Raw genomic sequence first — 10910 nt, 5'->3', positions numbered from 1 at the left:
GTTTACGAAACTCACCAGGAGTGAGCTGATATTCACTATAAGTCTGGGCAAACTGGTTCTCCTGGCAAGGAGGTAGGAGCCCGGCTTAATTAGCCTGCAGGATTAGACTGGAGGAGATCCCTTTGTTTAGGGTTGGCTCCAATTTTTTTGTTTTAAACTTCCTTGTTAAGTAAGAACAAAAAATTATACCATCAGGAGCAGAAGCACAGGGCCAGGGTGCAGTAAGAAGATTCGCATTCAAAGGTAAATCCCTCTGTGTTCACCCTCCCCACATTTCAGCTTTTTCAGAAAGCTGACCCTGAACTTCAGTTCCTGGTAATGCCTGACCTTGACAGTATCTGGGGTGGTGTCCTGGGGAGGGCCGGCTGCTGAATGGAGACTTGGCTGTTCCCGCCACACTTTGGCAGGTTTTCTCCAAGTGACTTAGAAATAGATCCCTGAATCGACTCAACTGTGCCAAATTCCAGGTTCTGAGGAGTCTAGGCCAAACCCCGGGGGTGGTCTGTGACCTGGTGAGGCTGCGCAGGGGTGGGAGGCGAGGTCGGGGAGAGTCGCTTGTCTTTCCTTGTTTGAAAGCAGGAAGTCTGATTTTAGAACTTGGGCTGAGAACAGGTGTCTGGGATAGAACCCTAAACCGGCAATCAGAACAGTCCAAAAGGTCACGAGTCAAAGGTCATGAGCACTCTGATTGAACAGATTCATGGCAGAGCTCGTTGACCCCGGTCCAAAATGTTGTGGAGGGAAATCGAGTATCAGATGGGCAGAGCTCTCAAAAGGTAAGACCCGGTGTTCCCAGGTGCTGGGGAAGAACAAGGGGGAGGGGGCTGCAGTTAGCTAGGGGATGCTCCTTGGAGAGGTCCCCATGAAGACACAAGCCTGAGTTTTGTTTTCAGGAGGTCTTCAAAGAAGAGCTCAAACGCCATCCACCTTTCCTGACTTGCTCTATCTCCCTTTTCTGCTCAAAACACATCATTCCTTCTTTTATGGCCATTCTCATCCCTCTTTAGCGGAGCTGTGAATTAATTATATGGCTCCCATCTAAAATGGCGGTCTCCTGGAGTACAGGACCTGTCTTATAATTATTTGTATCCCGGGCATCTAGAGCTGGGCCTGGCACAAGCGCTGAGTAAACATTTGTTGAATGATGCACTAAATGAGGACCTTTCTTATGAGACAAAGAGCTCATGGCCCTGCTGTGGAGGCAAAAATAACATGTGAAAAAAATTCAAGGAACAATTTAGCAATGAACTGTATGACTTTCTAGGACAAAGGTTAATTTATGAAGGAGCTAATTCAGAGTCTGCTGGCCTGCAAGCCACCTCTGTAAGGTTTGGGGGAAGGCCTGAAGCAAGCTGCTTCTTCCCCTGCTAGAATGTAAATGCCAGGAGGGCACAGCCTTTGTTCCCCGCTGGGTGCCTGCCACGGGGTGAATGTTCAGTTAATACTTGTGAAATGGAAGCACTTTAGTCGTTGTAGTTTATTTTCCTGAAGCAGATGGGAATGGTGTTGATAATTAACTTGTCCTCAGACTATGAAGGTGAACTCCTATGGGAAGGACTCACACAGAATAGGATAATCCCCGGAGAGGAGCCATCGTCACGGGCACATGATTTGCGCAGCTGCGCGGAGCCTGGTGTTCAGAAGGACCTTGCACTTAGTTTAACATGACACTGTTGCCATCTTGAAATTCTTAATTTTTGAACAGGGAACCCATGTTTTAATTTGGCACTGGGTCCACAAGTTGTTTGTTTGTTTGTTTGTTTATGTCTAAAAGGTTTTATTATGCACAGAGGGGAGAGGGCTCAGTCCTTGGCCACCAAGGCTGCCAAGGATGTTGCTTAGCTCCTCTCTCTTCCTCTTGGGGCAGATGTGTGTCCTGTCATTTTCTTGATGAACTTGAGGGCCTGTTTGGGCTTGGAGACCTTGAGCAGGTCTATAGCACGCCGCTTGAAGGAGGCGAAGCCACTTGTCTCTCGGATTATGCTCTGCACGGACTTGGTGTGCTTGGTGACGTAGCCATGACGTAGCACAGAGCCATGGCTACTGCTCTTCGATGGCTGCCAGAGTCATCACAGGTTTTGTAGCCAATTCTGCTCGCAGAAGTGGACACTGTCAATTCACAGAATAGCCAAGAGAAGCAAAGAAGAACCTACGGCTCTGGACACCCACCTGGCAAACCAACTTGTTCTGTGGGCTCTGGGCAGCCGTTCAGCTGCTGCCTCCCCTCTCCTGCCTGGTCCAATCTGCAGCTGCTTCTGTTGCTTGGCTGCAACTGACCTGCAGTGACCTCAGGGAGTGGCAGAGCAGCCACAGCCAGTGACCTCACACTTCTTGCCTCTGCCAGCAGCTGTCACTGGCATGAAGATGGCTCTCTCTGTGAGTCAAACACTTTTATAGCACATGTTGTAAACAGTAGCCTCACCAGCAAGGTTCTCACAGAATCTTCCCACCCTACCCTTTCAAGGAATTTGGGGCATTTTGCTGGCTTGGTTAGAGGACATCAAGTGGCACCCCCAGAGTACCCTTTGCTGATGTCAACCATTTTCCATTTCTTTAGGGCCGAATCTGAGAAATCTTCTAGCTAAGAATGAGTTTATGAACAATGAAGTAGAGGTCATTTTTCTTTCCCTCTGGTTCAAGGACCCTGATTTTGGTGTGCTAGGGCCCTCCTGCCGCGCCAAATCTCTGTTCATTTCTTTTAGGGACACCATCAATTTTCATGCCCATAGGGTACTTGGTGACAAAGTCTCACAAGGAGAACACCTTTCCAACCCAGGAATCTGTACCCACTGTAGGTCTGGCAGGGTGGGCTGGCCATTGCTAGAGTCACATCTGATCCTGAGAAAAGCCACGTTCCTCTGTCTCTGGTACATAAGACAGGTAGAGTGTTCGGGCTTTGGAAAGGGGACCCTGAAGACCACATCCACGCTGCCCAGCTCCTGTCACTTGCTGTGTCCTGCTGCTCTGGGATGGAGCCCAGGATGGAACCAGTGGGGCTCATGATCTCCTTGAAAGGCCGCCTTTGTGAGCCTCCAGCTTTATTCAGGGGATCTAGTGACAGTCATGCACACCCTGAATAACACCCGTTCAGGGAAAACAGGGTGCTTTTCTTCCCTGACCTGTCCTGGCCGGGTTTGGGGCTCACTAACAAGACAGGGTCAAATCAGACTTTCAAAGGTAGTCCAGAGTGGTTCTTAATCTTTGCTACTTCCTTTTGGAGGATGTTAATGAATAGACAATGAAGATTATAAAGGTAGATTTTTTACAATTTTAAAGTCAAAGTCATTATTAGAATGAAGATTTTTTTTCTTTAAGACATTATTTTAATTTTTATACACTGCCAGGAGTGGCAGGGACACCAGAGGTCATTTAATCCAACGCCTTTTTTTAGGATGGAAAACTGAGGTCTATGGAGGCTGGGGGGCTGCCCAAGGTCAGTCACATGGCTCATCAGGAGCAGAAGTAGGAACCCGAGTCACCTTCTCCTGCGCCCCCCAGCCCCTACTCTCTCTCGACAAAAAGTCCTTAAGATACTTTAGGTATTAACTAAACGTTCACAGTTAGAGATCTGAGGAGTAACTGGGAAAGGGTATGATAAGTTTTCAGTATGTTGGTAGTGTAACCTCAGGAGGTTTTATGAGTGTTCTTTTATCATTCATTTATCATCAACTCTTTACTGAGCAACTGCCGTGTGCCAGGCCCGAGGAATCCCAGGTAGAATCAGAGACGGTTCATGACCTCAAAGGCTTGTAATAGAATTGTATACCTGAACCTTACTGGATTTTGTTAACCAATGTTACCCTAAAAAAAAAAGAGGCCCATAATAGGAATGTATATGTGTGTGTGTGTATGCACACCCTGCCTAGAAGCCCCCACTGTAGACTCCTTTACTGTGCCTTAGTTTTAACACCTCCAGTTAGAAAATTTGCTTTGAGAACTTTTGTCCAGTGAGTGACTTTGAGATCAGAGGAGTTAGCAGTCCCGGAGTCCCATCAGATAGAGGCGGCCCTCTCTACTTTATTTCAAGCCAAGAGCTGGAGGCGGGTTCACTGGACCTGAGCATGCTGTCTCATTGGCTGACGGAGGCATCTATGCAAATGATGGGACATGAACATTGGTGAAATCTCACACACATAAGCACACACTATGCAGAGCCAGTCCCTAGGAACACAGAATGTCGGTTCTGCATTATATGATTCTTTTTTGTCAGATGAGAAAATTGAGACTCTAAGGAGTTTAACCACTTTCTTAACTAGCTAGTTATTCCCGATAGCTAGTGAATTCCCTAAACCATTTAAACTTTTAGTTTATTCAGGAACTGAAAAATGAGTAGGGGCTTCCCTTAGAAATGACTTCCTCAGAAAAATCAATGTTCCTCAGACAACATCTTGGAGAGACATCAAGGCCGCTGTGGTCTCCTGTGGTTCCTTCATAGAATCCCAGGAAGTCACAGCTGTTATGAAGGATCCTGAGTGACTGGAAGTCAAATCAGTTGATTCTAGATGCCAGTTGCTCCCTCTGACAAAGGCCTGAGACACTCCAGCTGGGGCTGGGGCAGGTGTTGGGCAAGCCTCCACCCGCCCCCGCCTTCCAGCCCAAAGGGTCCCCAGGAACTTGCAGAGTGGTGGGAAAGATCAAGGGTGCCGTTCAAAGCCCAGGGCACACTGCAAGATGTTTTGGTTTAAGCATGGGATTACTGTTCTCCCTTCAAAGCCCAATGATAAAAGCGGCTCAGGAATGCCCTGCAGGCAGGAGGCTTTGATGGGGGAAAGCCAGGACCCTCCCTCTCTCTATAAGTAACTCAGCCCATCTACAGACTCAGAACCAGGGTTCTTGGCATGGGAGAGGCCTACAAGAAGAGTGAGTCCAACTTTCCACAGATGGGTTCTTTCCGGAGCATTCTGCCTCTGCTTGCGCTCCTCCAGAGAGAAACGGACGGGTGCTCCTTTACGAGAGCACCGTTTCCAGCTTTGGACAAGGCTGCCCTCTCACAGGGAAAGGCTGCCTTCTTGTAACTCCTAACTAGGGGTCCCAGCCCTTCAATCTGGGGTTCCACGCTGCTCTCTGTTGTCAACTGATCTGCTAGGATGATGTCTGCTGTGCTCCAGGCCAGTCATCCACAGGTCAGTGTTTGGCCATCGTTTCCAGACGTGGTTGTGAAGGCCTTGCCCTCCTCTGCACAGGGGGCCCTGAAAGGGTGAGCTCTAGAACTATGGGAAAACCAGAAGTCGAAAACTCCAGGTACAGGCTGACCAAAGCAGAGCTAAAGAGGGCTGTTTTCTTCCTGGCCTCTAAGACTTCTCAACAGCATGGAACACGAAAGCCAGAGTGTTTGGGGTTTCCTACCCACTGTCTTGGAAACTCCGCCATACATATGTGTCCTCACCCTGGGGTTTGGTTGGCCACCCCAGGGCTGTGCTCTACTCTATTCCTCTCTGAGTCTTCCCATCTCAACATAAATCCTAGCTGGAGGCGGAGAATTTTCTAAGTGTTTCAGAAATAGTCAGAGTATGAGCCAGCATGCTGCCTGCTGCCCTTGATTTTGTGGACTCCAGCTGGGGATCAGAGCCCCGGCTGCCTTCAACACTGTGCCTGGGCATGCACCCACGCGGGCCTGTGGTCAGGTGAGAAGTGAGAGTAAGCCAAGATATGTGGGCTGGGGCGGGGACCCCAGCTCCTGTGTCATTTCAAGCTCGACCGTTAACTAGCAGCCATTTGACTGGGCTGGATAAGAGACCGGGGCTAAGGCTGGGCTGGGCTGGGTTGCAGTGCAGCTGGGGGGGCTCTCAGGGCAGAGTGTGACCCTGACTTCCCCGCGGTGACCCTGGAAGACTGGACGGTGTTCGCCTGGGGTGTTCCTTAATGAGCTCACTCAGGCACATGGCTCTTCCCTTTCACCTACTCAGCAACATTTATATTCAGCAGAGTAATTCTGGCGAAAATGATTCTTTCATTGCCTGCCTAACTGGATGAGTAAAACCCCTAGGGGTTATTTGGACAAGAGTATAAGCGATCTCAGGAATGTGACCCGACCTAATAAGTTCAGGGGAAAATAAGGAAAGCTTCTGGAGGTCTTTGGGGATTAAGTGGTGGGTATTAGGGGCGGATGGATGAGTCTGTAATGGGTCCTGTTTCTTATGTACAATGGGGGCATCATCTTAAAACGGGAAGAACAAAGGAGCGTTCACCTGCTTTGCAGCGGGCTGGGGAAGCCAGGTGGGTTGTGTGCATTTAGGAAAATGCTGTTTACATTTTCCTACAGCACATAGTAATGACTCTGGGAAATGTTTGTGCTTGGGGTGTGTGTGTGTATGTGTGTGTGCGTGTGCATGCGTGTGTTTTTCTGAGTAGATTATTATCCACTTGATCACCTGAAAGAATGAGGAGGCTGTTTGCCCTGTACAGTGGTGGGGAGACCTAGAAAAGACCCAAATGTAGTGTCCCTAAGCCCAAGCCCAATGTGAATTACCCTGCCGATCAGTAAGTATCTCACTTTGAATGATCCCACCAGGCCAATGATGGCTTCAGACTGGAGCTACATTAAATAATTCAGACTGGGAAATAGACTGCCAAGGATTCCGGTGTCTCCCAGGGTACTTACCTGGGGAGGAAAATGGAAGAGGCAGATCATCCTGGGGTCTGACCACTCGTGTCTGCTCAGGGAGACGGCTTGGGCTCCCCTCAAGTAGGGAAAGAGGGTCCCTCTGTGGACGTGGTCTCAGGGACAGCCATAGATCTGAGCATGAGCTCTGTTCGGCCTAGGGTCTGTGTGAAGAGAAAAAGCCCACGTGAACTTAGCTTCTGCCTCAGATGAGGTGAGGACCCTTTCCCAATCTGGTGACCCTTCATAGTGGCAACTGTCCTGGCTTCATTCCAGCCGCTCTCAACTCCGTGCCTAGTTCCTGAGAGGTTACTGTGGGGATGGGTCTGCCTGAGATCTGGGTATCTGTAGGCCTCCCATGGACAGTCAGGGACTGAGCAGAGCAAATTCAGTCACTATGCAGCCTGGGGAGCTGCTCTACAGGGCTTCTTAACAACTCTGTTGTCCCCGGCTCCTAGAACTGAGCCTGGTACAGCCTAGACCCTCTCCACATCTTTGCTGAATGGATTGATCAAATAATATATAAACTTCTCTACCTCAGTAAACAGAGCCAGACATCACAGACTTAGGTGACTTCTCAAATTGCAGAGTCCTGAAATAACCATCATTAGCAAACATCGTGGAAGAACATTAATTATATCACCACAGCGCACTCTCTAGTTATAACGTGGTCTTTTCACTTTTGCCTCAAATCTGTTTTATTTGCTGGTAAACAAAAATCATTATCTAGGAAGTATTTTTATATTTTATTTTACAGTTCTTTTTAGAGCCCTTTATGTGCTCATATGTGAATGTGGCATTTGATCTTCGCAACAGCCTTGGGCCATAGGAAGCATGAGGCAGCTTTCACTACCAAGTACACTGAAGCTGACGTATTCCCAGATCCACACAGCTGAGAAGGAGCCGACCTGACTCAAGGGACGAGGCCTTTCTACTGCCCCGAGCTGGGGAAGCCAGCCTAGCAGAATGTGCAATTTTCCTTTTGTTCCACCAAATGAGAGGTGGCACTCACTCGGGTCCTCATGGAAATGCTGTTGTAAGGCAGATACAGGCCCCAAACAAGTTTGCAATTACCGAGGAGAGGGTATAATTTGGGGGAACTCAGCCTGGGTGGGCTTTATTCTGGAAATCTCACTGTGATGAACTCTGCTATTATCAGACAAGATAATGATGGGAACCAGAAGCAGGGTTCTGACTCCGTCCCTGGCTCAGAGTCAGGCTGCACTCTGTGCCTCACTGGGTCACTCCCTGGATTCTGTGTCTGAGGCCACTCTTCATGAGCTCAGCGTGGAGGCTGCCAAGGCAAACCCAGCATGGTGGTCCCGTGGTGACCCCTGGTTCCCAGGTCCTGATGGTGGCTGCTGCCCCTCCTCCCCATGTCCTGGGCAGTGCTCCAGCCCCTGGAGAGCGAGGGCTGAACCTGAGGCTTTGCTTCCATCTCCCGCCGTCTTTGCTGAGGGAGGACCTTCCTTTCAAGTGCAAGCCCTGGTGGGAATCTCAGCGGCAGCCTTGGGGGTGGCTGTTTTACCTGTGATTTTCACCAAAACGCACTGACCTTTTCTGCTCCAGTTTCCTAATCTGTAAAGTGAGTGTTTGAGCAGCTGCCACGTGATGCTCCTGTGAGGCGGCTTGGAGACTGACTTACAGCGAGCTCCTGCTCTGTGTGCTGCAGGATCTGATTTATTCTTCAAAACCTCTTTCTCGGTAATACTCATCTCCCATTTTACAAATGGAGAAATTTATATAGGGAGAGATTCAGTAACCTGCAGGAAAGGAAAACAGAGCTGCCCCTGGCGCCCGGAAGTGGCCCTTCTCTTCACAGCTAGCCTGTTCTTCTCCTGTTGGACACAGACAAACTCACAGGATGCCAGCCTCACCCAAGAGCACCCTGAGACAGGATAAGATGAGACCAAGCAAGGCCACTCCATCGCTTTGTCTCAGCACAGACAAAAACAATGTTTCTATGTCACCCACAAAATACCACTGCCCCCAGAACCAAAATGAATGACCGTGACTTTACCAACCAGAGCTTTAGCTCGTCACAGCCCTCCTTACAGCAAGATTGACTGAGACAGCTGACCATACACCTGCCCTCACTTTATAACAATATCCAATCTAAAGCAAACTCCTTATTCCTTAGACGCCCCCTCAAGCCACCCCACCAAACCCAAACCCTATCATTGGTTCTTTCTAACACCTTCTTACTGGGACACCCCTGGTGTGTGGCTTCCCTCGCTGCAATGAGTAATAAACCCAACTTGTTCAGCTACAGCTGTGAGCCTGGTGGTCTTGCTGGAGGGCGCTGACCCTTGTCCAGGGTCCCGTAGTTGGAGAAGGATGAACATTGGGTTTAGACGGAGGAATCAGGCTTCTCTGATTCCAGAGCCTGTGTGTGACCACGAGGAGTCTAGGAGAGGCCTGAGGACGAGTAGTGTCAGCACAGGAAAGTGCTCCGAGCCCCTCAGGGAAGGTCCCGATCAGAAGGAAGATCGGAGCTCTGGCATCTCCTCGTGGTGGCCTTGACCGCGGTATTACACTCTGAACTTTCCATATGCTCAGAAATGATCCCAGCAAGGTGGCTTTCTATTTGCTGACTGTCTGAAAGAGGAAACAGTGAACTCAAACACCCCGAATCTGTCCTGCAGTCATGCCCCGGTGATAGGCCAAGAGCCCGCATAGTGACTGCCAACCCTGCCGCATGGCCCAGCCCCTCGGTGCCTGGCACATGGAAGCTTCCATGTGTTCTACTGGCAAGGACAGCTGAAAACCCTTTCCCAGTAATGTCCATTGTTCCTGATGATGTTGCTACAGCAGTGTCCTTGAACTCAGCAGGACACTGGCCTGAGATCTAAGGAGATGACCAGTCACTCTCACAGACCCTCTGGAGCTTAGTGGTCCATGTACCTGACAGCTCTTCACCTAGATTTGGCATAGCTCCCACCTGAGAGCATCTGGCACCAAAACCAGGGAGCCACCCTTGCCTCCGCAGCTGCTAAGATAACGACAATTACTGTGGTCACCCGTTATCAGCACCACTGTAGTGATTGTATTGAGCCAGGACCTTTTTTTGTATTTCTTTGATCCTCATAAAAACCCTATCGAGTGTTTTATTCCCTGTTTATGGATGGAGAAAGAGAGACGCTGAACGTTCGATTTTAATCTCAGTCGACAGTGGTAAGGGCAGAGCCAAGACTTAGATCCAGATCTGTTTGGATCCGCTTCTCTGGGCTCTGAGTGTCTGGCTGTCCTACATGTACCTGAGAGTCCGCAAGTCTGCACAGGTCATTCAGGAAGGTAGTGGACACTGTGCTGCACCATCCAAGACCCCCACTCAGGACAGGGGGACTTATCTCCCAGCTGCCAGGACTGCTGCTGCCTGATGGCCTCTCTGGGAATTGCCCTAGTCCAGGGCTAGGCCCCTTCTAGGGGACAGCACACATTCAGTGATGGTCGATGGGGGAGGGTATAAAGGCCGCGCCCTCGCCCCAGTGGGGGACAACTCTGAAGGGCAAGCCCAAGTTCAGAGTTCCCTGTGGGGTGCACTGAGGCCCTGTGATTGCACCGCGGCCCACCTTCTCCCCATGCCCAGCACGCTTCCTTCCTTCTCCCACAGACAGTCACCCCAACTCACTCCTCAAGGAACTTCCAGAGCCCTCTTCTCCATCACAGTCTACTTTTTGGGGAACCCCACCTGCAACGAGGATGTTTTGCAAGATTAGCCGGGCGTGTGCAGATTTACCCCCCGGCTTCTGCCAGTGGTTGTAATGTCTGGAGGAGGGTGGTGTCCCGAGAAGAAGAATGGACATTTCTGCCTTCTCGGCATTCGTCAGCGAGGGCTGAAGATGGGGGTGGATCTATTCAGGGGACTCTAGGCTCTTACCTGTTTAAAGGAAGTTCTCTGCCACAGAGGTTTGCTGAATGTATGTTGAGCAGGAAAGCCCAGAGTTAACACTTTCTTTTAAAAAAATAACAATTTCCAGATTAGAGGGCCTGACAGTCTGAGTTTATTTTTAAGGTAAATGAAAGATATCCACTTTTATAGTTTAACCCCTAAAGCACAATAAATCATTTACAATGCCTTGACTAGCATAAGCATCAGGGTAATGAAAACATTATTACCTGATTCTACAAATTGGTCATCTACTTAGTTCTCTATGCCAGCCTCTCTGCTAGGGGTTAGGGAGACAGAGATAAATAAAACAATTTTTGCATTTTGAGGGGCCCACTATGTGGTGAGGATGTGGATATCAAACTGGTCATAATAAAACATATAATGATGATAGTTTCCAGGTCCAGATTCTGTTTTAAA

General features: G+C 49.4%; 1 long non-coding RNA gene across 1 annotated transcript; it reads left to right on the top strand.

Moving 5' to 3' along the window:
* Positions 1 to 6: 6 nt before the first annotated feature.
* LOC120621916 (uncharacterized) lies at positions 7 to 8872 on the top strand. The gene is made up of 3 exons (XR_005658343.1): positions 7 to 243; positions 697 to 776; positions 7359 to 8872. It is a non-coding gene; the product is annotated as an uncharacterized LOC120621916 (long non-coding RNA).
* The last annotated feature ends 2038 nt before the right edge of the window (positions 8873 to 10910 follow it).

Source organism: Pteropus medius, unplaced genomic scaffold, assembly GCF_902729225.1.
Source record: "Pteropus medius unplaced genomic scaffold, Ma_sr-lr_union100, whole genome shotgun sequence".
Lineage (NCBI taxonomy): Eukaryota > Metazoa > Chordata > Mammalia > Chiroptera > Pteropodidae > Pteropus > Pteropus medius.
The sequence above is the reverse complement of the archived record's forward strand: the minus strand, read 5'-3'. Positions and strand labels throughout refer to the sequence as shown.